Source organism: Pleurodeles waltl, chromosome 12 (assembly GCF_031143425.1).
Source record: "Pleurodeles waltl isolate 20211129_DDA chromosome 12, aPleWal1.hap1.20221129, whole genome shotgun sequence".
In the NCBI taxonomy this organism is placed as follows: Eukaryota; Metazoa; Chordata; class Amphibia; order Caudata; family Salamandridae; genus Pleurodeles; species Pleurodeles waltl.
Genome location: NC_090451.1, coordinates 420,414,164 through 420,442,140, shown reverse-complemented (window position 1 = coordinate 420,442,140; position 27,977 = coordinate 420,414,164).

Here is a 27,977-nt window from a genome sequence, read left to right as displayed (position 1 = left end):
AAACACTCACTCTAAACTGGAAGTATAGCTTCCTGTCCATTGTGACGGTCACCTGGTCCCAGAATGACTCATACCCACATAGAGACTTAAAGTAAAAAATAATAACTGGACAGCTTAGAGGAAGCAGCCTTCCTAGAGTCATTGGCCATTGTAATTGCCCAGTAGCACTTCTTCAGTGAAACCTTGAACAGGAAGCGGTGACAGCTGGATGTTCCCACAGTTCTTTCAGCCCAAGTGAATAAAGCAACTCTTTGATGTTCGTAAGCCAAGGAAATTTAGAAAATTGGTCGACCTCCATTTTGTCCTGAAGGGTGATAGCATAATGAGCAAGTTCTAGGGTAGTCCATACGTTCCTTCAATACAGAAGGGGCATAGCCTAGATTTGCTTTCTAATCCTTTTACTCCCATGCCCAACAAAAGTGGATACAAGGAGGTGCTAGGGGGGGGGAAAGCAAGATTACACAGGATTTCGTTTTCTGCTCTTTGTAGTACCTTGGTATTAGAGAAACCTCACAGCTCCACCACATAAAGGGCTGATCCCAGTGCCTTGGCCTCATGTATGCGGAGCACAGGTTTAATGGATTTGGTGTGGGATGCACAGTATTCTTTGAGTATTGCTCCCAAAATGTATTTGACCTTTAGGGCCACTTTGTTATTTGGGGTTTCCAAGACAAGCAACTACTGAACGTAACTTCCAAGGAGGTAGAAGAGTCCAATTTCTCTAAAGATACTTGACCCCCAAAAAGTACTCTTTTTGATGGATTTGTGAGGGTTACACGACAATAGTTTGCTTATAGTAGTGTTGATCTACAGACCACAGTGAGACAGAACCAATCAAAATGGATCAGGAGTTTCTGTAACCAGCTCGGGTCTTGGAGATAAACCGTGTGTCATAGGCAAATAAAAGAATCAGGACTTTGACCTTGGCCAGTGATGAAGCGTCCGCTTCATCCTGGGATACAAAAGGCACAATTTCATTGAGATACAATGAAAAAAGTGTAAGAGCCAGTACACAGCACTGGCGAACGCCTCTGAGTACCAGAATCCTATGGGATAACTGATCCTGCTTCCCCCACCTGATGTGTGCAAAATTGCCCATCATGGAGATGTATCACAAGTGACAAGATGTTTAATTAAGAAGCAGACCGATAGACTCTTAGCTACTGAGTGGTTCCGAAAACCTATGCCTTCCTTGGGTTACACTTCATGGCTTCAAGGTGGAACTGATAGATCTTAAGTAGTAAGTGATTCTTGGAACTTCTGTCTTCAGTTCTACTCTCTTGAAGGTGCTCTCTAAGAGAAGGGATGACTGCTAGATTAACAGGTGTAAAGGACTCCTCAAACCAAATACATCCCATGCCAGAGTAAATCTCTGTACCTTGTCCATACCTGAGTGTGTGATTGCCCATTTCCCAGGGAGAGATTTCATTCATGACCACCATCTTACCTCTCTAACCACTTTTTTCCACATTTGGCCTTGACAAGTTAATTTACTGTATCTCACCATTCCTTATCCTCTCTGGTAGTCATCCTCCTCTGCCTAACTGATTACTTCCTCACCCCTTCTAACTTACCTAGGCTCTCTGCCCTCTCTTAAAGTGCAGGCAAACCCACTTATACATCTCTATCCAACAACTCCTACTTCCTGTGTAACTTTTCCACCCCCACTTAGTCCTCAAACCTTACTTTCTCTCTAAACTGCCTAGCCCTTTAAGCTTTTTCCACCTCTAACAGCTCTGTGTCTTTCTTGCCATCCCAATGGTCTCCTACCTTGCCTAACCATAGCCCTTGTCCTATCTACCACCTCCAATCATACATGTGCCCTCTATGTCCCCATGAGCCCTCTATGCCCCTTTCCTCTCATCAGCGCTGACCTCCTACGTTAGCTTCCTCTTCCTCTAGCTGCTCTTCATCCTATATTCCTACTTCTGTAACCTTCTACCTTCTTTAGCTGTCCTTTCTTTGCCCTCCTCATTGAGTTACTACAAATTCTCCCTAACCTATCTCTTCTAATCATCTCCTCTGCCCCCCACATACTCTCTGCACCTCCCCATACCTTGCTTAATGCCACTCTTCATGACCTCTCTCCTTAACCTCCTTTGAAACATCAGCAAATTCCATGCGCATCAGACCTTTTGCTTCTTTTCAAGTGCTCCAGACCATATCAACCTTCTAATTCCCCTTCTAACACATACCTTACTCCAATGCAAATGTAATGACCCTACACTATCCAACCCTCTTCTTTTTCTCAGTCTATCCTCATCCCTATTTCACCACACCCCTCTCTTGTTGTCATCATGTTTGCTCTATATCTTCTGGGACCAATAATAGCTCTCAAATAGTTTCTGCCACAAACTGACTTCACCCTGCCTCACACCTTGCCTCCCTTTTCCTTTTCTAGTCCTTTCTCCATTAAGAGGAAGAGCCTTCCTCCTTTACCTCCACGTCAGTTCATGTTTCTCACATCCCCCTTGCCTCTCAATCACAAAGATCCCTGGACACTAGCACCTGCTCCTCTTCCACTCCTATACTTTTTCTCTCATCAATGCATAATCAGACACCACATAAACATCCATGACCTGATCTCAGGCTTAAAATGCGACCTTATGCTCATCACCAAAACCTGGTTGGTAGACAATTTAGCTCTATTATTCACAATGTGATGCGACATGGATTCAGAATCAAGAGTTGAAACTGTCACAGGAAGGCAAGAGGAGGTGTAGCAATCCAGGAGAACGTGCAGACTACAGGCTTTCAAGAAACAGACACAAGTGAATGTCAAATACCTCTAGTCCACTGTAATCCCTCAGCTACCTTTACTTTCTTATTTTTACTGATACGAACATTTTCCATCCTAGATGCCATTGGCAACATGTCACTATGCTCAAGAATCTCTTTGCCCTGGGAATACTGAACATGTAATTCAGCTGCTCCAACCTTGACCCCATGAAATCGCTAATGGTGATCTCTGAGAACCTCCCCCTCTCCCAACTTTTCTCTCAACCAACACATTCAGCTAGACGCACCATGGACACAATGTTTGCTCAGCTAAGATTCATCACAATGACATGGAGTCTTGCTATTTTCTGGAGCCACTGCATCTTTTTAGTGAACCTCTTCAAAGGAAAAAATACTACACTAACAGCAACAGACGAGACTACTAATAGACAGTAAAAATATGTCAAGCTCTCACCACTTGATTCATACCCTACTACCATCTCTCACCCAAGCACATAATAGAGTAGGAACACTTCTAAAACTGTCCCTCAGGAAATTATACCAACTTGATACCCCTCAAAATATCCACATGCACTACTCACATAAGGATGACCAAAATGTTCAACTAAAATATAAAGTAACTGAAGACATAATTAACTGTTTTATAATGCCTGTGTAAGAACTCTAACAATGGTAATTGTAAACCTTTCCTAAGTGCTTATTTTTAATCAGTCAATATACTGATGATTTGGTTTGAATGTGCTTTTTTTTATCTGTATGCCTACCATTTATTTAGGATGTTTGGCATTACTGCAATGTAGGCACTCTCTGTAATGGTGCTGTCTACTGTGTAGTGAATGTAGTATTATGAATTTTGGGGTACAAACCAGAGAGACTTAAAACTTCCCGTTGACTTCTCATTGTTTTTTAATTCACTATCAGACCACTGCCAGGCCCAAACATCCAAAGGCAGGCTACTCTTAATAACAGCTGCATCCCAAACAGAACAACACCAACCAACTCATCAATAAGACATTTTACCTCCCTCCTCCAGACTTCTTACATCTGACATCTCATTAGGAAAAATACCTCAGCTACTGACTGATCTCTAAATGCTCATTCTCAGGAAAAGTGCCTTAAACAGTGGCATTCATCTAGATGTTCGACTTCACAGAAGGAAGCAACATACCATTGAACGGTTTCCAACCAATGTTCTCCCCAAAATCTATTTAGGATAGTCTGAAAATGACTGTGGGCTGAAATCTAATGACAGCACTACTGCTGCTGAACCACTCTGCCACCTCCGTCACACCACACCATCAGACATTAGTACTGAGGGTGAAAAAAAACATACATCTGAAGAACCAACCCTGACTTTATGTCCAACTGTATGACAGGTATTGTACAATTGTGCTGCTGTTATTTGCATAATTCCCTTCAACCACTGTCTCTGGACTTCATCAAACCCAATGGTCATTTTGAAAATAAAAGGATCTAGACACCTCTGGACTTGACAACAGCCTCTAATTCATCTGTCAATGGATGGTGAAAGATTGCTTAAAGCTTAACTCTTCAAAAATCTGGATCAAAACTAGCAGAGAATACAAACATTAGCAACTGTGGAGAAGTGTGGCACAATGGTTAAAGTGGCAGACCCTGATGCAGAGATCTGGCCGGGGACCAGGGCTCAATTCCCATCTCAGCAGGTCTTGGGCTCAATTCCCTTGGACCAGATAATTCTTGCCTCAGTGCCTAATCTAATTAATGGGTCCCACTCTGTAGCTCTGGGCAATAGCCTGCTTAATCTCCAAAACGGACCTCACAGCGCTTGGATGTTTGGCTTCACCCTGGGGCTGTCCAGGAGTGGATGCCTCACAGGGAAAAGCCAGGAGGGATTCCACAGCGGTATGCATACAGCGCCTTGAGACCCTAACTGGTGAGTAGTGCGCTATACAAGTGTAAAGTTTACAGTTTTACCTAACACCATCTGGGCCCAGAAACTAAAATCACAGCCAGCAACTTCAAAATAAATAAACAATGTGGGCGTAATCATGGACCTCAGCTTTTTCCTCGTCCCACTAGAGGATCACGTTACAAGAAACTTTAACCATTTTTTATCTAAGTAATGCTCTAAAGCTACTCACAGACCAGAACCCTCCACTGTAGAATCACACATCAACAAATTACTATCCCTGCAAAAAAAAATCATCAGTGGACCCTTCACTTTAAATGACATAAACAAAGTTAATGAAACCTCACTCAGAAAATCTATGAAGCAACCATGATGATCTGGAATTTATGAACAAGATAAGGCCCTGCCTCTTTCTATAGTGATAATGCTGAACTACACAGATTTGTCTTTGTTCAAAAATCCAATATTGATACCTATTCTCCTTCATGAGGAGATTATAGATAACAAATTATTTGAGATTATTTGACCCTATTCCGACTATGACATGGTATTATCATTTATAATATTATATAATAATAATACTACAAGTTGGTATTGTTATTTGACCCCTTTTCGACTATAAAATTGTATGCATAATTACGTGAACAGAGGCAGATGCACAGTTAAAGTGGCATGAGAAGATCAATCCTCAATTCATCACACAGAACATTAAAACATTTCCCACATAAGCTATACTGACAGCCACATGCTTCCAGACACCACAAAACTGTAAAGACTCCACACCTAAGCATTTAGACAGATAAGAGCACCAATCTGGTCACCAACTTGCAGAAGAAAAAGTATTTCCACAAATACCACATTACAATTCAACAACCTCCCAACTAAGCCAAAACGAAAGTATCTCATGCTCACAATCCACTTGTGATCTTTGGCATGTCAGCAGGAGCATGAAGCAATCATTTTAAAAGCTCAGGTATTGTACAATTTATTTGCTTGGTTCTATTTTTGCCCAGAATGTACTGCTTCCTTAAGACATACAATGATATTATATGACATTTTATCAAACACCTTCAATATAATAACAAAAATGGTAGTGATGCACATATGTTAACCAGTTTGGATTCAGCACCGTTTTATTGAGAAACCCACGACTCTAGTCTTATGTTATTCCGCAATTAACCACTTGTATACTAAACATTCAAAACAACCAAAAATTGAGGTAAACATAATCTTGGGTTTTTTCCGTGCCTCTGCCACTGGCATGTAATCATTTTATCATCATTCCATAATCTATGGCAAAACTGTTGTCATTTTCTGGGACTGATTTTGCAGACAACCTCACTCTGGTTATCATTTTAATATTTTAATTTTCTTTCTTATGAAAACTATAAACCATGTTAACACTCTCTCTCCCTCTCTCTTTCTCTCTCTCTCATGCCGCCTGTCCCTCTCTTCCCGTCTCTATGTCTCTATTTGTGACTCTCTATCCTTTCTCTGTCTCTCTCGTTCTCTGCCTTTCACCAGAAGAGAGTAGTGTTTTCATTTCCTGTTGCCCTGCCAAGTCCGAATGGTATTACATGCGCTCAAGGTCTCTGGACTATCACTTTACCCAAAACATCAATCCCAAGCATTCAGAGAGGCACGGTGACTCTGCATAGCTATTTATTTTAAATGCCTGATTAAAATTTTATAACAACAGGAAGTCGGGAAGAAGAGCAGATTGCTAGAATGATGAAATCCGGGGCTTTGCGATACTATCCTTACAAAAAGTGTTAAGTGCTCTCAAATATGTTTATCTTTGTTCTTAGTCATGTTATCTCTCTTGCTTTTTACAGTGCTATCTATACTTACCATACCTTGAAAGAAGACTAAAGTGTCTGCACGAGAATGGATTGTGAGAATTAGTTTATTTGTGTAATTACGCGAAATAGTGTGAGATTGCAAATAATCTATAATGCATCAATGATAATCTTTTACATGTTACCGACTTCACTATATAGTTAACTGGCTTTGGAAACCGACGTCAGGATTTGTATTGTTTCTCAATACACAAAGACTGGCATACTCACAGAAACCTGAAAAACAAAAAAACATAAACCATAACGTTGTTTCAATTATTGAACAAAAATAATCTATGTTTTTCGTTAAATTGTCTACACATTTTGGTAACAATTATTTAAAGTGCTGCTGATTTTTTTTTCCTTCTTGCTATTCAGAGATGTTTCTATTCCTCACACTTATTCATGTAACATCATTTGATGATCTATTATTTGAAAATGTATTATGTTCAGCGCCCCATGTGCCTCGTAAAATATAAATTAATTACTTCTTTGGTGCCTTTGTTAGTTCAGGACAAACTTTGGCCATATTTCAACTCATGCTCAGACACAAGTGGACAAGTTCTAGATGAAACTCGTGCGTTTGTAATAAGACAAATTTATATTATTATTTAGGTTAGTAGATTAGCTTTATACACACAGTCTGAAATAACATCCTAAAAGTATTTCTTCCACTAGGAGTTACAGTGAAGATCTTTCATTGTTAAATGGTCTGCTGAAGTGCTGGGGCCACTATAAATGTTTTGCGTGTTACATTGCATAAAGAAAAAACTGCGGATTCAATTACGCAACCATGTAATTTAGTTTACATGGATTTGGGTCAGGCCTCTATATCAATATATGATACTAATTTTTCGTTTCTGTTTCTGACGTACAAACGCGCAGAAAGTGCAGAAAGGCGTGGTTCTCGCAAATATTGCAAGGATTTGAGCCACCATATTTCAAAATGTTTAAAATTATTCAATTCTAGATTCAGTCATTCATAATCTCTGGGAAGCAGCATGATTTTTCTTACCAATTTGAAGCACAAACGTCATTACAAATATACCCTCCACTACTAAAAGGTCTACTCCCAAATGTGCCAACCCATACTATGATTACTTGTGTTCTGGCCTTTCCCTCAACCAAGAAACTATCCTTGCCTGCTACACTCTACTATGTGATAGCTCTTGAAGCAGCACAATTGAGGCTCCACCCTTTACAGGTCATATAAGCACAAATATAGGGGGTCATTCTGAACCCCGCGGGCGGCGGATGCCGCCGGTCTGGCGGGAACCGCCAGAAGACCGTACCGCGGTCAAAAGACCGCGGCGGTCATTCAGAGTTTCCCGCTGGGCTGGCGGGCGACCGCCAGAAGGCCGCCCGCCCGCCCAGCGGGAAACCCCCTTCCACGAGGATGCCGGCTCCGAATGGAGCCGGCGGAGTGGAAAGGGTGCGACGGGTGCAGTTGCACCCGTCGCGATTTTCAGTGTCTGCTAAGCAGACACTGAAAATCTTTGTGGGGCCCTGTTAGGGGGCCCCTGCAGTGCCCATGCCATTGGCATGGGCACTGCAGGGGCCCCCAGGGGCCCCACAACACCCGTTCCCGCCAGCAAGGTTCTGTCGGTCAAAACCGCCAGAACCAGGCTGGCGGGAAGGGGGTCGGAATCCCCATGGCGGCGCTGCCTGCAGCGCCGCCATGGAGGATTCCTCAGGCCAGGGGAAAACCGGCGGGAAACCTCCGGTTTCCCTTTTCTGACCGTGGCTTTACCGCCGCGGTCAGAATTGGCCTGGATGCACCGCCAGCCTGTTGGCGGTGCATCCGCGGTCCCCGGCCCTGGCGGTCTATGACCGCCAGGGTCGGAATGACCCCCATAGTCTTATATTTGACATTGTATTTACTGTGTGCACTAATGTCATTAACATGAACAAACGTTTTAACTGATTAATGGAAGAAATTATCAAAGTCAATTCAATTTGATTGAAATTTCAATACGTGATGATTATTCACATCCAACATTTATATTTTGAGTGTGTGTTGTCAATAGATGTGCATATTATTGAAATGTAAATAGCGTAAGCCCATGTATTCACTTGTCAACTGTATTTGAGTTAAGCTAACGTAACTGAACTGAGGCCTTCATTCTTGGCCTTGCATCGAAATACATTTTGATTTGTTTATAATTTTCCTTTGCAGGTGCACCTACATGAGCTTGATAGTTACAGAAAGGAGTATTAATGTTATTATGTCAATAGTGAGGCCTGAGAAAGGAATCTTGGCAAGAAGTGTAAGGTCCTAACGTCCATGGAGACTTTTCTTAAATCATAACAGACACAGGAGATGTTTAAGGCTGCCCTATCTGTTTGGACTACTGTGGGATGCAAAGACTGGAAAGTGTTACAATTGGGAATAGGTTGAGTGATTTGTTTGGCTACTGATGATGAGGACAGAGACATGAGTGCTACTGAAGCTTCTGTTTCCTTTATAAATGTTCACTGTTAGAGGTTAGGGAAAGTCTCTACTGTATATCCTTTGAGGAAAGCATGTTCCCTTTGCTTTAGGAGGGAACAAACCTCTCTCTGTTTTTATTTCCAAGAGTGTGAAGTTTTATGCTAAACACTTGCCTGCTGACACCTGCTCGCATTTCTGAAACTTTTCATACCAAGCATCCATATTTTTAGATTAGACTTCCTGTTAGAACCTTAAAATTCTGATGTTTAGAAGGGTATATTCCAGTTCCTCCGCAGAACATTATTTCCTGATTCTCAGCCTTTGTATGTTTTTTTTATTGTGATTATTCTGTTTTTATATCTTTTTAAAATATAACTTATTGAGAAGCGCGTTGCCTGGTGCTAGTGACTTTTTTTGGAGGGCAGGAGACCTTTAATTCATCATTGCGCTCCCGCCTCACGGGAAGCACGTTGCCTGGTGCTGGTGACGTTTTGTGGAGGGCAAGAGCCCTTTAATTCATCATCGCGGTCCCGCCTCGCGGGACGCGCGCGGACGTCGCCCTGGCCAAGGGTGGGCCCGTCCTTCGCCCGTCATCGCCAGGAAGAGACTGGGCTGGGCCCCCTCCCTTTCATTTCTTCTTTTTTTTCTTTTTTCTACTGGAGGCTCTGGATTTATGGAGAGCTGCTGATTCAAGGAAGGCAGAGAGGAGTCTTCCCCATCTGCGTCTTGGGTATTTAAAACTTATTTTAATTTAGTTTGTCCCTTGTACCCTGCTGATCTACATACGCGCAAGGTCATAGCAAGGCCTACTGTGCTACAATTTGAGGGGGTTTGGTGTGGCAGGACAATTTCCCCTAAGACAGAGGACAGGACCTGAGTATAATTCGGCCTCATTTCTCCCTAGCCTGGGGCACTGAGACTAACACACCTATTAAAGAAATATACAGCGCCTCTTCCTTGGATAAAGGACTAGCTTGCCTTAATGGGAAAACGTAAAGGAGATAATGGGGGAAGGGATCCCATACAGGAGGCCCCCCCCACCCAGGTTGATAACAAGCTACCTAACTTCAGTAATGGGTGCCATTGAGACGGAGATAGGGAGAGTAGAGGCCACTCTAGAGTCGTCTCTTGAAAAAGTAGGAAAGGGCGGGGGAGGGAAGGACTTTGCCTGTAATATCTTCATTAAGCAAGACTAAGACAGGAAACCCTTGCGTAACAACAGAAATTGATTTAATTACTCCCACAACTCCAGAGAGTCCACCCCCCAAAAAAAATAGGCAAGTAATTCCCCCCCATACTGCAGTAATTCCCACAGAACAAGTTGGACCTCCTGCAGACAGTTATGAGTTTGGAAAGCCTCTAACAGGAACAGAGAAGAAAAAGAGGAAATGTCTATCTAACCCTCCAAAAAAACAAACTATAGGGAAACAGCCAAAAGATTGTAAAAATCCAGATCTATTTATAACTTGTTTTTCTCAGATTGAAGACCAACTTAGAGATATAAAAAAGCTGTGTTCATCAGTTTTGGAGAGAGTGGATATCCTTGAGCAGAAGGTTGAGCTTATAACAAACATAAACCCTTTACCATCGAGGGCAGAATAATAATTCCGTCCCTGAATGCTTACCAGCTCCGCCCATCCACCAGTACCAAAGCTATAGATTGACTCCTGCTCAGAACCCAACCCAAAAACCGCTGAATTCAGAAGTATTGCAGGATTCTATACACTTACAGTCTCAGTGGGGTACAACCAAACGGGAAGGCTTAGTGGGTCATGAGATTACAAAAACTCAAATAGCCTGCCCGAGGATTCCACTGGCATGTGCCCCCTATATTTTAACCCTGAAAATGTCCCTATACTAGAAAATACTCATCACGAGTCCCACGTGTCACTGTTAAACAAAGTGACACATTGGGTAGGAAAGCATTCGGGAGGGCGGGTAGATTTCTATAGGGACATCTTAACTGTAAGAAGGGTCCCCTGGGTTGGCTCATCCCCTAAAGCATTACCTGGGGATTGTATTATAATAAACTTTAGGAGTCCCTGGACTGTCAATGCTTTGTATCACCATCTTTCGACTATGAGACCATCTGTAGGGCCTATAAGAGTACAAAGTTTGACTAAGTTTATTTTCCCAACATTAAATCCATGCTATCCTGGTTCAACTCGCCCTGGGAATCAGAATTTCAGTAACCCTGGTCCCTCTAACTCCCCTGATACTGTCTTGACATTGTCTAACAGGTATGAGCCTCTGGCATCACTGGAACAGTTAGATTGACCATCAGTAATTGGGCCTTTATTGCAAGGCCCCCTGGAGACAAATATACTGTCACAGTCCCTCTCGCAATCCAAGGGAGCCCCCGATATATATGACACACAGGGTACGACAGCCCTAGGGATTATTTCCTGGAACGTTGCAGGATTAAAATAAAAAATTGGAAACCCTGACTGGATAAAATTAGTGACGGAAAATCTTTTTATCTGCTGCCAGGAGACCTGGCTCACAGAATCCCCGCATATTAACGGTTACACCACAGATAGTGTTCCTGCAACTAAGGCCTCCGCAGGCAGAGCTAAGGGCGGCCTGGTTACTTTTCTATCTGTAGAGGCCGGAGGGATGGAAGCACGTGTGATGGGCACATCTCCTTTTTTTCTGGCTTTATTTTTGAAACTAGTAGAGCCATTTGATATACTACTGATCAACTATTATAATAATACCTTTGACAATTCTGACATAAGTGTGGTTAGTAGCTTGGAGATGTTAATACATAAGGTAACAACTATTAGTAAAAAGGACCTAAGAATAGTCTGGGCTGGTGATTGTAATGTCCCCCTGTGTGAGCCAGAGTTCTTGGATTGCTGTGGACTTTTGAACGAAAATGATAACCCTATTCAACATTTTAAACACTCCCCATATGGGAATGCTCTTAACTCTCTGATAACAGCAAATTCTCTTTTTCTCCCCATACCAGTTATTAGAGGGATACCAACATTTGTAAGGGGGGATACTCATATTACTATTGATTATATTATTTATTCTAGAGAATTATCCTCTATTGCAGGAAAATTCAGGGTGACCCCGACCTGTATCAGTGACCATAACCCCTTATCTAATGTGATTAACTTGGACCTGACGAGCTATTCAAGAAGAAGGAAGCGACACCCTGCTATGAAGCTCTCATCCCAAAAATGACTCACAACTAAATGGGGAAAGATAAACAGCAATACCTTCTTTAAAGACCTATTGCTGAATAAATGGTCAGATGTTATGACATCCCTGGATGAAGATAGGGCCCCCCATGAAATTGTCCGTGCATTTTCCTTTTTGACAAAGTATATGGCGGAGAAATTACATCCCTCTCGCACTAACAAAGTTTACAGGCCAAGATGGTTTAACCATGCATGTACCACATCCTTAAGCAAGCTAAAGAAAATAATCAATGCTTCTCCCCCAGACCGACAAGCAATTAAAATTGCTAGGAAAAATTATAAGGAAGCACTTGCCAAGAGGAAAGTCGAACTAAGGGCCATATTTATACTTTTTGACGCAAAACTGCGCTAACGCAGTTTTGCGTCAAAAAAATTAGCGCCGGCTAACGCCATTCTGAAGCGCCATGCGGGCGCCATATTTAATCAATGACGTTAGCCGGCGTTAGCCGCCGGCGCTGCCTGGTGTGCGTGAAAAAAAACCACGTACACCAGGCAGCGCCGGCGTAGGGGGATATGGAGCTTGGGCGCCAAAAAATGGGGCAAGTCAGGTTGAGGCAAATTTTTCGCCTCAACCCGATTTGCGCCATTTTTTTCGACTCCCAACCCCCATAGAAATGACTCCTGTCTTAGCAAAGACAGGAGTCATGCCCCCTTGCCCAATGGCCATGCCCAGGGGACTTCTGTCCCCTGGGCATGGTCATTGGGCATAGTGGCATGTAGGGGGGCACAAATCAGGCCCCCCTATGCCACAAAAAAAAAAGAAATACCTACCTGAACTTACCTTAATGTCCCTGGGATGGGTCCCTCCAGCCTTGGGTGTACTCCTGGGGTGGGCAAGGGTGACAGGGGGTGTCCCTGGGGGCATGGGAGGGCACCTCTGGGCTCCTTCAGAGCCCACAGGTCCCTTAACGCCTGCCTTTTCCAGGCGCTAAAAAACGGCGCAAAAACGGGCGTACGTCATTTTTTTTGACCCGCCCACTCCCGGGCGTGAATTTTGCCCGGGAGTGTAAATACGGCGCACATGCCTCGGAGTCATTTTTTTAGACGGGAACGCCTACCTTGCATCTCATTAACGCAAAGTAGGTGTCCACGCTAAAAAATGACGCAAACTCCATGGACTTTGGCGCTAGACGCGTCTAACGCCAAAGTATAAATATGGAGTTAGTTTTGCGTCGGAATTGCGTAAAAAAAAACGACGCAATTCCGGCGCAAACGGAGTATAAATATGCCCCTAAGTGAGTCTGCGTGGGAGGAATTGATGGAAGCAAGTAAAATTAAAGACACAACAGCATTCTGGCGTGTGGTTAACTCTTCATTGCTGAATGATAAACATAAGACGCCCATGGATACTGTCATTCCAGCCAAGACTTGGGTGGATTATTTCAAAAAAGCTTTCGCCACAGAGAAAAATGTTCAATCAGAAATGTCAAACTGTCTGAAGCTTGCAGGAAATGATCAGTTAAGTCTGGCCTTTAGCAATAATATAAGCGTGGACGATGTCAAACAAGCCATTCAAGACTGCTCTTCTGAGAAAGCCCCTGGCCCAGACAGAATTCCTGCCTATTTATATAAAGCACTTCCAGATTTCTGGGGACCACTGCTTACCAATGTCTTGAGATCGGCTGTGGCAGGCCCTTTAGTAGATTCTTGGAAAGAGGCGATCATCGTCCCGATTTTTAAGAAGGGAGATAGGGCAGACCCTTTGTGCTATCGGCCAATCTCTTTATTGGATAGTTCAGTCAAAATTCTAGGTCGAGTGATCCTAAATAAACTAGAAGAATGGGCAACTGAATCTCACTCCCTCTCAGAAATACAATTTGGCTTTCGGCCAGGTGTGGGCACAGTAGAACAGACTCTTAACTTGACCCTCATAGTCCAGAAATATACCAAAGTCAAAAGGGGCTGTATACATCTAGCATTCATGGATCTGTCCTGTGCCTTTGATACAGTTAACAGGGAGAAACTGTGGATGGTAATGCTGGATATGGGCGTGGATAAAGATGTAGTCATCTTACTTAGTAAACTTCACGCCTGTACAGAGGCTCCGGTCCATTATTCCCAGGGGGGGAGGTTTGACACAGAAATTTCCCTCACTAAAGGGGGTTAGACAGGGTTGTGTCCTTACCCCTTTTCTTTTTCTTTTGTATATAAATGGGTTAGAGAAATTTCTTTGTGAATCAGGGAAGGATTCCCCAGTCATCAATAATTCTCCAATCCCTGTACTTTTGTATGCAGACGATGCTGTACTCATTTCTAGGACAGCAAATGGCCTCCAGATTTTATTAAATGCTTTTAATGCTTTTATGGGGAACCTCGGTCTTAAAATTAACAGAACTAAGTCATTTGTGATGAAGACCGGACCCAAATTAGCAAAACCGAAAACATTTGTTTTAGATGGGCAGGAGATACTCAAGGTCTCACATTTTACGTATCTGGGGGTCCCCATTGATGTAGATTTTAATTGGAAATTTTTAGTTAATATACGTTCAATACAATTCCAAAAAGCCATAGAAGCAGTTTTTAGGTTTGCGAAAAGACTCTGACATAAACCTGTTAAGGAAATGATGACTGTTTTCTCCTCTAAGTGTCTTTCTATTGCAACATTTGGAGCCGGGGTTTGGGGGCATGCAGAATGTACAGAACTTCAGACTATAGAAAATAAATTTTTAAGAAGGCTATTAGCAGTCCCCCAATCTACACCAGTAATGTTTTGTCATAAAGAAGTAGGCTTGAGATAAATATCTAGCTATATAAAACTTCAACCTGTAATATTGTGGGTAAAAATTTGGACTAAGCCAGAAGTTTTTTTATGTAGAAAGGTGATACAGGATTGTCTCCTCTTGTCACGATCTCTGGATGTACCCTGGCTTAGATATGTTTATCTCTCTCTACTATCATTAGGATTAGGAGATTTTTTTCTTAAACCAGATACTTTAACAAGACAGGACATTAAGAAGGTTAAAGACATATTCTGGCAGAAAAACCAGGCCATGGAGTCAGCCTCTGGTGTAATCAGATCATGGACGAGGCATGAGACACAACAACTTCAACCAAAGCTGTATCTGACTATTATCAATCATGAGCGACAAAGGTTTTTACTCACGAGGCTACGTTTAAATATCTTACATTACCTGTTAGCATTTCAAGTATGTGGAACCTGGTTCAAGAACCTTCCTTCTTGTTGCTGTGATGGAAAGTCATCTCAGAGTACATTACACTTTATGCTTTTTTGCACTTTATATGCTGTTCCGAGAAAAAGGTTTTTACGTCCGTTATTTTTGTCTAACAGTATTAGAACTAGCCAGCTTGCCTACTCCCACTTACATAATCTGGGAAATATGGATATAATTCAGGCTGTGTTATATTTTATATATGCTGCTCATGGTATTCGGAAAATGTATTAATAACGATTTTTAGTAATTTTATGATTGAGAAATTTGTATGTTTTATTTATTTGATGTCTTTTATGGTCTTTTTGTACCGAATAAAGTAATGAATGAATGAACTTATTGTGTCCTCTCAGTCTGCTGTTTATGATTCTATATCTTTATCTACATTGTTCTGACATGCTTATTGATTGATTGATTGAACTAATTTGGTTCATACATTTTTTAACTAAGATATACGTTTCTGGTTTTTTTTGTGAGGTCGAATGGGCTCCATGAGTTGGACATTAAATTGGTTACTGATTAACTCCCTTTATTTTCAACCTTACTTCAAGGTTCATTGAAAGAGCACCCTCATGTGGCGTAAGCAGCTCTAACAAAATGTTAGCATGTTTGATGGTTAGTTATTGAAATAGGGGAGTTGTATTTGTCTAAGAGTCTCAGAATCTAATTTGGTGCATTCTGGTCCTAAAGCCCATGTTCTGAGTTGCAAGATTCATAGTATCCTAGAGATTTGGAACAAAGTGGTAATAGCAGTGAGTGGGTATTATTAGGATCATGCATTACAATTGCTTCTGTCTAGCTAGTGGTATTTTTCTGAGATCATACAGTGTGATGTGGTGAGGTTTATATTGTTGTGCATGTTTGGAAGTGCTTACTCCTGAGAGATGAAGAGATTTGCGGGTTCGAAGTAGCCTAGGATCCCGAGCTACAATGTATTCAGTGTAGAATACACTGTGTTGTAATTGTCTGCTAATGTTTGTGGTGTTAGTTGTGAGATGTTGTCAGCTACACAATTAAGATAGGGACAATATCTTTGTGTGAGGGTGGGATATGGTTGGTGTGGTGGGTCCCTTGCATAGGGGGTGAAGCTACACTAATCCGGATGATTCCCCACTGGTGGAGATTTTATTTGAGTGTGAGTCAAGGCAGGCCAGAAAATGTTTCTTGTGTGCCTGAGTACTATTGATTTCATTAGAGGAGCAGACACATTTGTTGAAATTAGCTTTGTATTTGAGTTCTTGTCTGTATTGTAACGTTTGTGAATATTATAAAGGAAGGTGAGCAGCTGTCAGGAGTGAGGAAGACGTCACAGAATGCTATGCTGAGATTTTTTGGTCGGTGTAGTGCCATGTTGTTAATGCTCGATTGTGTAATAGAGTGCCGTGCTGCTGTTAGTTGCCTATATTGGATGAGATTTGTGGGTGAAAGAAAATTTTATTGTTTTTAGTTTGAATTCTGATCATTATTATAGCTGAAAAATTAAATGCTCTATGGTTATCTGAAATTTGATGAGGGAAGATGTAAGAATACCGGTACAGGAGGGAGAAGAAGTACCTCCCAAAGACATACCAGGTCATTATATGGTTTTGAATGTAGGCCTCCATACGTGTATTGACTGTGTCAATGGCATAAGATCGCTGAGAACCAGGATGTATTGGTGTTCCCACATTATGGCACATTTAATCTGAGGATTATTGAAAATATGAGACGAGTCCCGTATGAAATGAAAACCACCTCCTAGACCCGCACAGTTTGAAGGACTTAATGTCTGGGAATGTGCAGCTCAAGGTAAAGAAAAGGAAAGTATCAGGGAAAAGTTCAGCAAGTGTTAAAGAGCTATGCCAATGCTAGATGGGATGCAGGGCAGAAGCGATGGAGAATGGCTATCATAGATGGGAATAAATGAAATGCTGCATTGACTAGTGAAGAATTAGAGAAAGGGAAGGAGAAGGAAAGGAGAAAGAAGAGTGGAAACAAAACAGGAGGCTCAGGGAGAGGAAAGGAAGATAGCAACATTGATTCGAGTGATGATTTAATGGATGAACTGTTGTCTGCACGTCCATCCCCATGCAATTTGACCAAAGATAGAGGGATGCATTCTGTGAATCTGAGTAGAAAGATTGGAATAGCTACCACCCCAATGAGTATGAGTCTGCATATGCTAGGAGGAATATGCACTCCAGCTAGCTCCCTTGTCCCCATTATTTATCACAAATAAAATAGCAGGAGCGAAACTGGGATATTAATATGGCTGATGCTTTTACTGTTTCTAACACCACAAGCCGCTAAGTTGAAGGAAGCTCGGAAATTTGTGGCACTACCAGCTTCTTTGTTCCTAGTTCGGCAGATGCAATAGCTCTTGTAGTTACAAATGATACTACAATTCATATGTTTCAGCCTGGGTCAACAGGAGCTATGACACACACTTTTACAATTTCTAGTGGAGAAAAATCATCAATGGATACTTCCAAAAATGATTGAAGAACAGGGATGGAGGGAATACGTTCTTTAATTCTATCAAATTGGAATATATCTTATGCCACCTGGAAGGAAATGCCTCCTTGGCATGGTTACCCCCTAACATTTTGCCTTTGCTGATGCTAAGTTTTGATTGAAAGTGTGCTGGGACCCTGCTAACCAGACTCCAGCACCAGTGTTCTTTCCATAAACTGTATCTTTGCTTCCACAATTGGCACAGCCCTGGCACTCAAATAAGTCCCTTGTAAATGGTACCCCTGTTACCAAGGGCCCTGATGCCAGGGAAGGCCTCTAAGGGCTGCAGCATGTCATATGCCACCCTGGGGACCCCTCACTCAGCACATGCACACTGCCTCACAGCTTGTGTGTGCTGGTGGGGAGAAAAGGACTAAGGGGGTCATTCCAACCCTGGCGGTCGGTGATAAAGCGGCGGCCAACCCGCCAACAGGCAGGCGGTCCAAAAAAAGGAATTCTGACCCTGGCGGGAACCGCCAACACAGCCCGCCACTTTAACACTACGACCGCCACGGCGGGACAGACAAACAGCGCGGCGGTCACCGCCAACAGGCAGGCGGCAGACAATGTACCGCCCACCCTATCACAACTCACCAATCCGCCACCTTTTCCGGGGCGGGAGCCCCGCCGATAAAAACACGGCGGAAACAGACTACGAACGGGAAAACGCTCACCTATACACAATCCACGAGGAAGGAGGACAGCATGGATCCCGAATTAAACATCCTACCAGTTATTGTCTACCTGCTCATCTACCAGGAGTACGAACGCTGGCGCAGACGACAACGGTGAGTACTGCACCTACGACACAGGGGAGGGGGGAGGAGGAAAGCTTACGGGCACACACATGCGCCATACACCCACCCCCCCCACCACAAATACCTACACCCCAATGCAGAGCAACAAGTCAGAGTGACACCCCCCAAACCCACCGGAATAATGCTAAGACACAATTAAAATGATCTATAAAATATATGTATAAATAGCTCCATTGAAGGTATGGGAAATATGCTATATGAAAGATACAAAATAAGGAATGAACATAGTCAAAAATATATACATAGGCAATAAGTCCTGCACATTCCGTCAAAGTTCCATAGTCCGTGGGCCAATGTGCACAAACACATGGGCAAAGCCCACACAGGAGACCAGATACCATTGAAGAGAACACTGCTGGGGCATCAGATGATAAAACTACAGGCACCTCAGGGGGAAGGGAAGGGGGGGCACCTCAACCACATGAGTCCACGACCCAGATCCACGTGGGGCCTCCATGCCCACTGTCCCATCCTGGGGAGTGCAAAGCCACAGTCTCACAAGTCTCTACAGTGGGTGGCTTGCCCACTGTGCCATCCTGGGGAGTGCAAAGCCACAGTCTCTCAAGTCTCTACAGTGGGTGGCTTGCCCACTGTTCCATCCTGGGAAGTGCCAAGCCACAGTCCATCAGATGGATTACCGACTCCACTGTTAATGGAGGAGGCATGGTGCCCAGAGTGCTTCGTGGAGCCCTGCTCGACACAGAACCGGCACTGTCAATGGGCCAGCGGTGCTTGAGATGAAGGGCCCAGCGGAGCGGTGCTTGACAGGAAGGGCCCAGCGGAGCAGTGCTTGAGATGAAGGGCCCAGCGGAGCGGTGCATGACAGGAAGGGCCCAGCGGAGCGGTGCTTGAGATGAAGGGCCCAGCGGAGCGGTGCTTGACAGGAAGGGCCCAGCGGAGCGGTGCATGACAGGAAGGACCCAGTGGAGCGGTGCAGAGACGGCGGGTCCCAGCGGAGCGGTGCTTGACAGGAAGGGCCCAGCGGAGCGATGCAGAGACGGCGGGGCCCAGCGGAGCGTGCTTGACAGGAAGGGCCCGCCGGGTGGAAACCGCCAAAAGACCGCACCGCGGTCAAATGACCGCAGCGGTCATTCTAACTTTCCCGCTGGGCCAGCGGGCGATCTCCAAAAGATCGCCCGCCGGCCCAGCGGGAAAGCCCCTGCAAAGAGGAAGCCGGCTCCGAATGGAGCCGGCGGATTTGCAGGGGTGCCACGGGTGCAGTGGCACCCGTCGCGATTTTCAGTGTCTGCAAAGTAGACACTGAAAATCTTTGTGGGGCCCTGTTAGGGGGCCCATGCCAGTGGCATGGGCAGTGCAGGGGCCCCCAGGGGCCCCACGACACCCGTTCCCGCCATCCTTTTCCTGGTGGTAAAAACCGCCAGGAACAGGATGGCGGGAAGGGGGTCGGAATCCCCATGGCGGCGCTGCAAGCAGCGCCGCCATGGAGGATTCCCTGGGCCAGGGGTAAACCGGCGGGAAACCGCCAGTTCCCCTTTTCTGACCGTGGCTTTACCGCCGCGGTCAGAATGGCCCAGGAAGCACCGCCAGCCTGTTGGCGGTGCTTCCGTGGTCGTTGGCTTTTAATTTTGATGAAGTTCTTATAGAAAACAAACAATTTTTCAGTTATTGTTGCTTTTTTTGTTGTTTGACCTTCTACCTCTTGCCCCAGCAGCTAATTCTCAAAGGCCTGCTGCTGGTGTAATGGCCCTATTTGTCCTTCAAGCACCTACTTTTATAATGCTGGGGGACTTTGTGCAAAGGCTTCATATTTACTTTATGCCTGTACTTTGGCTTTCTCAACTAGTTTTGGGTGACACTCATGAAGAGCTTTGCACACTTGATCACATATTGTCATCAGGTGCAAACAAACAATTGTATCACAATACATCTTTCCCATGGACAATTCAGGCTCTTCAACAAATTAGTTTGGGAGGAGCTAATGGTTCATCTGATTTCTTTGTCACAAGACAATTAAGATTAGACTTTGGCCTAAAGTCAGGGCTGGGGACCTAGATAATGCAGCCTCTATTCATGTCTTTCTGAATCATGATCTGCATATGGAATGTCTCACTACAGAGGCAGAAGAAATAGTTCCTTTAGAAAAGGTTATATCACAGTGTACAAAATTGAATGTTCCTTCATTTACTGATGCACTAAAACAGATGTAAGTACATTGTCAGCCAACCAAATGTGCTTGCCACTGTAATTTTAATGAAATGGACAGAAAAGCTTATGTTGGTGCTGGTAATTCATATAAGGGGATATTACAAAAAGCCACCCACATTTTTATCACCACAGAAAGAAAAATGTAAAATCGTTAATGAACTCACTAACAGGATTCCAGCACCAGAGAAAATATGAAGAATTGTCTGATATTTTCCATAATATATATAACATCATTTATTCTTTTGTCTCCTGTGTTGTCTCATTACAAAATGTAGATGAGAAGAAAGATGTATATATCTTTGGGTCTTACAACATTTGAAATCCTTACTCTACAGAAAAGAGCCTTTCTCATACATTTTAGTGCCAGGCTCTCCACTTACCTAAATACTGGTGAACACTTTTTGCAGCAAGTATCCTCTCACATCTGGTGCTGTGTCTCTAATTTCAAAACAATGTTTATCAAAATAATTTACTTTGAGGAGAATACATTGCTCAAGGACATGTGACCTCAATTGTTACCTCACCTGAATATTACTTTAGAATTGAGTAGTTATGCCTTGAATAAAGGAATAGTGCAATATCCAAATTCAAGAGAGGTAAAGTCAGATTTTCAAAATCCCAGTACTTTTGTAGAGTTTCAGGAACAGCCCCAAATAACCCAATTGCTTGCAGTAACCTCTGAATAGTCAGGAGCCTTTTCCAGTTCAATTTTATTTTAGCTGGTTAGAAACCTGAGTAGGTAGGCAAATACCCAAACTAAGAAATCAGGCTAACCTAAGCAAATTCATAACCTTGTGTTGCTCAGAGTTATTCAGAACATTTCCTCCAACACTTCGTAAAGTAAACCCTGGTGGCACTGCTTCAAAAGGATATTTGGAACTGCTCTTTAATCTTTCATGTAATACTTTACACATTGAATTTTCCCAGCAAGGCAGAAAGACTTTCATCTTCATCTCTAATTGGGCTAAGCAGGGTCTTTCAAGGGGCATATTGAGTGTGTCATTCGTAGGTCCCCCTTAATAAAGCCCTGAATATCTCTAACAGATCCAACTCCCACTATATGAAGGGGTGATATATTTGATGCTCTTGGAGAGTTACTTATGGAAGCAAACTCCTCTTGGAGTCCTCAGCAGTAAAATCCAGTATATCTGATAACTTATTCAAACAGAAAGATTTCTTCACAAACTCCAGAAATGCTCCCTCATAGTCAATCCATTCCCTCCCACATACAAACGTATTCCAGCATATTCTAGTACCATTTCCATAGAGAGGGATGCCTTTTTGTCTGGTCATGGAGAGACCTAAAAACGTAAAGCCCTATTTCAAAACACAAGCATTCACATACAGCTGGCAAACCTCCATGTATTGCACATGTCCTGGCTGAGTATACAATCCATTCAATGTTTGGAGCAATGGAAAATGGCCAGTCAGAGCCATTTGAATCTATTAACTGGATTTTTTCCAAAATGTGAGATGTACATTATAGGGGGGGGAGGAGAGATGGTCTTGTGACTAGAGCTGCTGATTATGAAAATGGGGAACTGGGTTTGAATTCCGTCCTTGGCTCAAGTTCCTGTGATTCTAGGTGAATCACTTTTCCTCCCCATGCATAAAAAAGACTGGTTCTCATGTAAAGTGCTAAAATACGCTTGACAAAGTTCACAATAGAGATGAATAATTGAGATTTCAAATAAAAATAAATAAGCAGAAGAACCCTAATAAGGTGGTACCTCGAATTCACTTAATACAGATTACTGGTTCTCTGGCCTCAATCCTTACAGCCCCAGAATACTACTTATCACTGTTCATCTTTCACTAGCCATAATTATAATTACAATTCCCTCGTGAATGGGTAAACATTATTTGCTCCTCACTTCAACTCAATGGCCTCCTTATTCATTAATCTTGTGGTTGTGAAATAACTTTCCAGTGCCAGGGAAAATTCACTCATGACTGTCCAGTTTTTTCAGAATCGTCACTGATAATCAGTCCACTGCTTAGGGAAACTTTCACTTCCAGGAACACTGTCAATTCTAAGAGCTTAAAATTTGAGCTTAATAATGTTCCCCTCTCAAATTCTGTTTAGCTTATTCTTCAACAAATGAACCCTATACATTCAGATGACAAGTCGCATAAAACTGTGTGATTTAACCCTTCTAGCACCCTAGGGAGATAAAAAAATAGAACCAAATCTGAATCAAACCTATGAAGCAATGTGCACACCCTTGCTCAATGAACAAAAAAATTAATAATCCACAAATGTAAATCCATGTTTTTTTTCCAACCCCCTGATGAACCAAAACTTGACATCAAAGATGAACTTTCACTTCATAAGACACAGTCATATCAGCCAAATGTGTACTTCACCTCTTCCAACCCCAAAAAAGCTATTCTCTACACCACAGAAGTACTTGTCTTCAATAATACCGTAAATGACACATGGCTACCACCCATATGCCCTTTATAAAAGTTCACCATTAACTGTACACATTATCATATAAAAATACGTCTTTCCTACTCCACACTATAATACTCAGATCTAACCAAGGTGAGCATGCTGATGAAACACCATAAATCTTGTTGCCTTGAAAGGTCTTCACACTTCAGTCCTGCATAACAACCTCATCGGCATCCTCCACTGTCAAGAGGCTATGGCATTTGCCTTCCACACTTTCAGACCTTTGCTTCTCCCCCACGAATTTTAAGTGTTTGATTCTGCGGTAGCTCCTCCACAATGGCGGAGGAGCGTTGCCCCACTGGCTAAAATCCAGCAGCTGAAAAATAAAATGATATTTCTTTTAATTTTTCAGATGCTGGCTCAGCTGAGCCAGCATGTGAAGGGAGGGATAGGGCTGGGCCATGGGAGGGGGGGAGGAGGACTAGAGGGCACTTAAGTGCGCATGTTAGTTTGGCCAGCCATCTGAGGCTGGCCAAACTGACATACTCACTTGGGTTTCTTCAACCCGGCTATGTTACACAGCCGGGCTGGAGAAACTGCACACAGTGTCTGAGCAGGAGACCAAGCTGCACAGACCAATACTGGCTGGGTAGCATGGGAGCAGCGCCAGGACTGCTTTGGAGCCTGTGCTGGTGTCCCAAGGACTGCTGGGACACCATCAGAAGAGGAGGGTGAGGCGGCCAGCAGCTTAAGGACAGGTAGGTTTATTATTATTATTTTTTTACCCACTTCCCCCTCTTGAGATTTGCCACGGCCACTCCTGGTTGGATTTATGATTAGATAATTTTTGATTATCACTTAAGTAAAACAAGATCTGTCATTATTTTCATTCATTAAATTATTAGTGGGTGTCTCTCTTTTATGAATATAAGTACATTGTTGCTTAAAGCAGGTACACTAAGGGGCATATTTACAAGCCCCTTGCGCCAACTTACTGCCGCCATAGCATAATTTGTTTATGCTAAGGCGGTACTAAGGTGGCTTTTCTGCCGTGCCATATTTACAAAGTGGTGCAATGCTCATATTGCGCCATTTTGTAAACCCTTGCGCCACATTATGCCTGCATCAGGCATAATGTATGCAAGAGGGGGCATTTCGGCGCAGGGAGGCCTGAAAGAATTGTGCAGTGAAATTTACAACATTTCACTGTGCCATTTTTCCGTCATTTTTAACGCCTGCTCAGAGCAGGCATTAAAATGAAGTACCCATTATATTCAATGGGCCTCCCTGTGCTTTGCTGCACTAGCTTAAAATTTTTCTGAAGCTAGTGGGGCAAAGCGCCACAATAACAACTGCTATGGTGTGCCATATTATAAATACAGTGCAGCCACTGTGTTGCTAGGTGCTGGAACGGGGCTCAAGAAAAGTGGCGCATCATGTATGATGCACCACGTTTGTGTAAATATGCCCCTAAAGTTTGTGTATGTGTGTGTTTGTGCTTGTGTGTGTATTTTTGTGTTGCTTCAAATGTATCTGGACCATGCAAGAGGCAACCAAAACAGGTTATCACTTTTAGGGCCTAATTACGAGTTGCTGGTAATATTCTGACCAATGTAATAATCCCTGTTTACGCACCAGTCAGCATTACAAATTGAAGGTATTTAATGCATTCAATAGTTATAAGAAGGGTTAAATAAGTCAACATTGGTTACATTTCGGCAGGAAATGTTGCCGAACTTTAACAGAGGACAACATAGAGCATTTAGGATATCATGCGCATTTTGGTGCGTTTAACACCAAAATCATGTATTATTCCCCATAAACCTGTAGGAGGTGTTATTTATCGCACTCACTATATAAGATACACCATGGTATCTTTATTTATCAGAGGCGATAAATAACACATCGTCTCCCACTAAGGCCGTAAATGCTTGCAGGCAGAAGTCCACATGTGATACTAAGCAGAAACAACATAAGTATATTAATCTCTGTAACCTTCATCCTTTACAAATCTTTTTATAAAAAGTCAGTAAAACAGGACTCTTAGAATACAAAAAGCAAAAGTGTTGGTATCTAAACTACAAACACAGACCCCCATTGCTCGGACAGCTGACTACACACGCAGCATGAATTTCATCCTCTCTCCACTCATTTGTTTTCCAAGCACAGACTGGCAATTGAGCTGGTGTATGTTGTGGTTTTGCAATGGAAGTGCTGTAGGTGCACTGGGAATTAGGCGGAAATCACAAAATCTGTGTTACTTGAGCCGGAGCTGAATGTGAACCAAGGCCTCGAAAGTTGAAAGGTGAGGTACACCACTTCCGCTCTCAAGACGTATAATGTGTGAAGTGAGTGTATTGAGTATATGTGTAAGGCTCGTGCTGTGCTGAAGATGTACTTGACTGCCCATGCACCACACTGATGCAATATGTGTTTTGCTGTGTTTAGTTTATTTCTGCTGGTAAGATACATATGAGCTTCAAAGAGTGCAATGACCGTGTTACAAATGTTTTATTTCCATCAGTATAAATTAGAATGAATGGTTTCTCCATGTGGACATATTCGCCAGTGTTCATTACTGTGGAAAAAGATGGACAGGCCTGTTGAGAATTTGCCTCTTAGCCTACTGTTTAAAGGGTAAGTAAGCACTAATCGCTTATAAGTATTGTTCTGCCATAAAAACGAATTCCGTGACAACATAAGAAACCAGCTTTATACTACTGTGCAGCATTGTCAGCGTGACATTTGTGTTTTTAACCAATGTTACAGAAAGTGTAGCTCTGCCCAGACAGTAGGGAAGTGACTCTGTGCCTCAGTCCTCCGTTTTCGAGGTACGGATTGTTTTATACAACTGTTACTTCCTACACTTGTTTTACAACTTCAGGAGAAAAATAGATGAAATAAAGATACCTCTGTAGAATAGGCCTGTAAAAACAAAAAAGGTGTACTGCACCTTGATGTAATAGCTGACAAGTACATAAACAATTAATAGAGAACTCAACAGCAGATAAATAGAGGTGGGCGAGCTAGCAAATTAACATGGTGAGTCCAGCCAAGGGTCTAGCAATTTTATAGTCTATTAAATCAAACACAAGAGCTTTCTGTACAGCTATAATTCTGAAATCACATATTTGAAAGTGCTTTAATGCGTAATAATAAAGAAAAAGGAGGATTAGTTAAATTAAACACTTGCCCAAGATTACTCAGTTTGGCCAATAGGGAAGCATCGATTAATCCAGGTTTTCTGATTTCACTTTGTACAAATCTGCTGGTAAATGGGGATCTATTTGTCTCCCCTCATTTTACCTCAAAGGTTAATGCTTTGTTTTTACCTCTTTGTGCTTTTGGGTAGAGTTATAGTTGCAGGCAGGCAGAAACTGCAGTAAGGTATAGCTCATTATGGGGTCGAGGTTCCAACAGGACTTCGAGCCGAGTCAGATGCAGGCTTTCAACTCGATCCTGGCTCGAACTATTAGTGGCTCTCCCACTTAGGGTAGACAGAGGGGCTGATTTACATGTTGGTGGTAAGAATACTACGTTACAACAGTGACAGAGTATCTTTACCACCAACATAATGGTTTACCTCACAAATTTAGATGTGGGGGGACCATATGTGTGGCTACGGCAGTGACTATTCCATCATCGCCATAGCAAATCCTCTCCAACTGTCCGACATAATTAGGTTTATCTGAGAAATATATGTCCTCCTACCAAATCAGAATGGGTGGACATTTAATCATTTTTAAAATGTCCGTCACCACTCGGCAAATCCTGGTGGTGAAGGACAATGAAATGCTAATATTGTCCCCCTTGCCATGGGAGATGACTCCCATGGTGAGGGGAGCATAACATTTTTTATTTTCAAAAAGAAAATTCAGTTTCAGGAATTTCTTTATGAAAATGAAAAAAGGAAACTGTTTGTGCAGGGTTGCATCATGCTGACAGAGAAATGCATTGGTAGGAACCGCTGTGATGGCAGTTCCTGACAATACGTAATAAATGACCGCCTGCTTATAGGTAATTTGTAAATTTGGTTGGCAGTCCCCCAGTCATGAGGACATAGTAATTTACTTCGTCCCACTGGTGAAATGTGGTGTTTGAAGTTGCAAGGTTGTCTTTCACAATCTTACCGCAATTCTGGTGAATGCTATTACTATGTGTAGTTGGTGAACTTTGCACAATGTGGATCTTTTCATTAAAATCTGGAACTTTGTTCTACTTTTAAATTGTTTGGAAACTGACTATCTCCAACACTCATTGAGTTTCAGACTGCATTAAAGTCAACTTGCAGAAAAACAAGCCATCGATTTTTGGCATCAACTAACAATGAAGAGGGATGATTGCTATTTTTTGTGACACAACTAAGGGCCCGAATCACAAAGGTAAACATAGATGTGTGGTCTAAGTATAGACCACACGTCTAAGTTTACGATTTTTTGCAATTCACAAAGGGCGTTTACAAGTAGTATCTTTACGGCAGCACTCAGGGCAGATCTCCACCGCAGGTGCGAATGTAAAGATACTACTGGGAAAATGCCCTTTGTGAATTCCCAAAAACCGCAAACTTAGACATTTGGTCTAAACTCAGATCATACGTCTAAGTTTACCTTTGTAAATTGGGCCCTAAGGTAGGAGGTATATGTAGGAAAATATTTAAAAAACTATGGATAAGCTATTAAATGGGTTCCATGAAAGACCTTGAATGTGTAACAAACGTTTTGTGTACCTCAGATTTATTTGTTTCTTCTCACACTGTGAGCATTAGTAAAATTAATAGAACCCCTGGCCAGTCCTTGTGCTGCAACCATTGAGCCTTCTTTTATT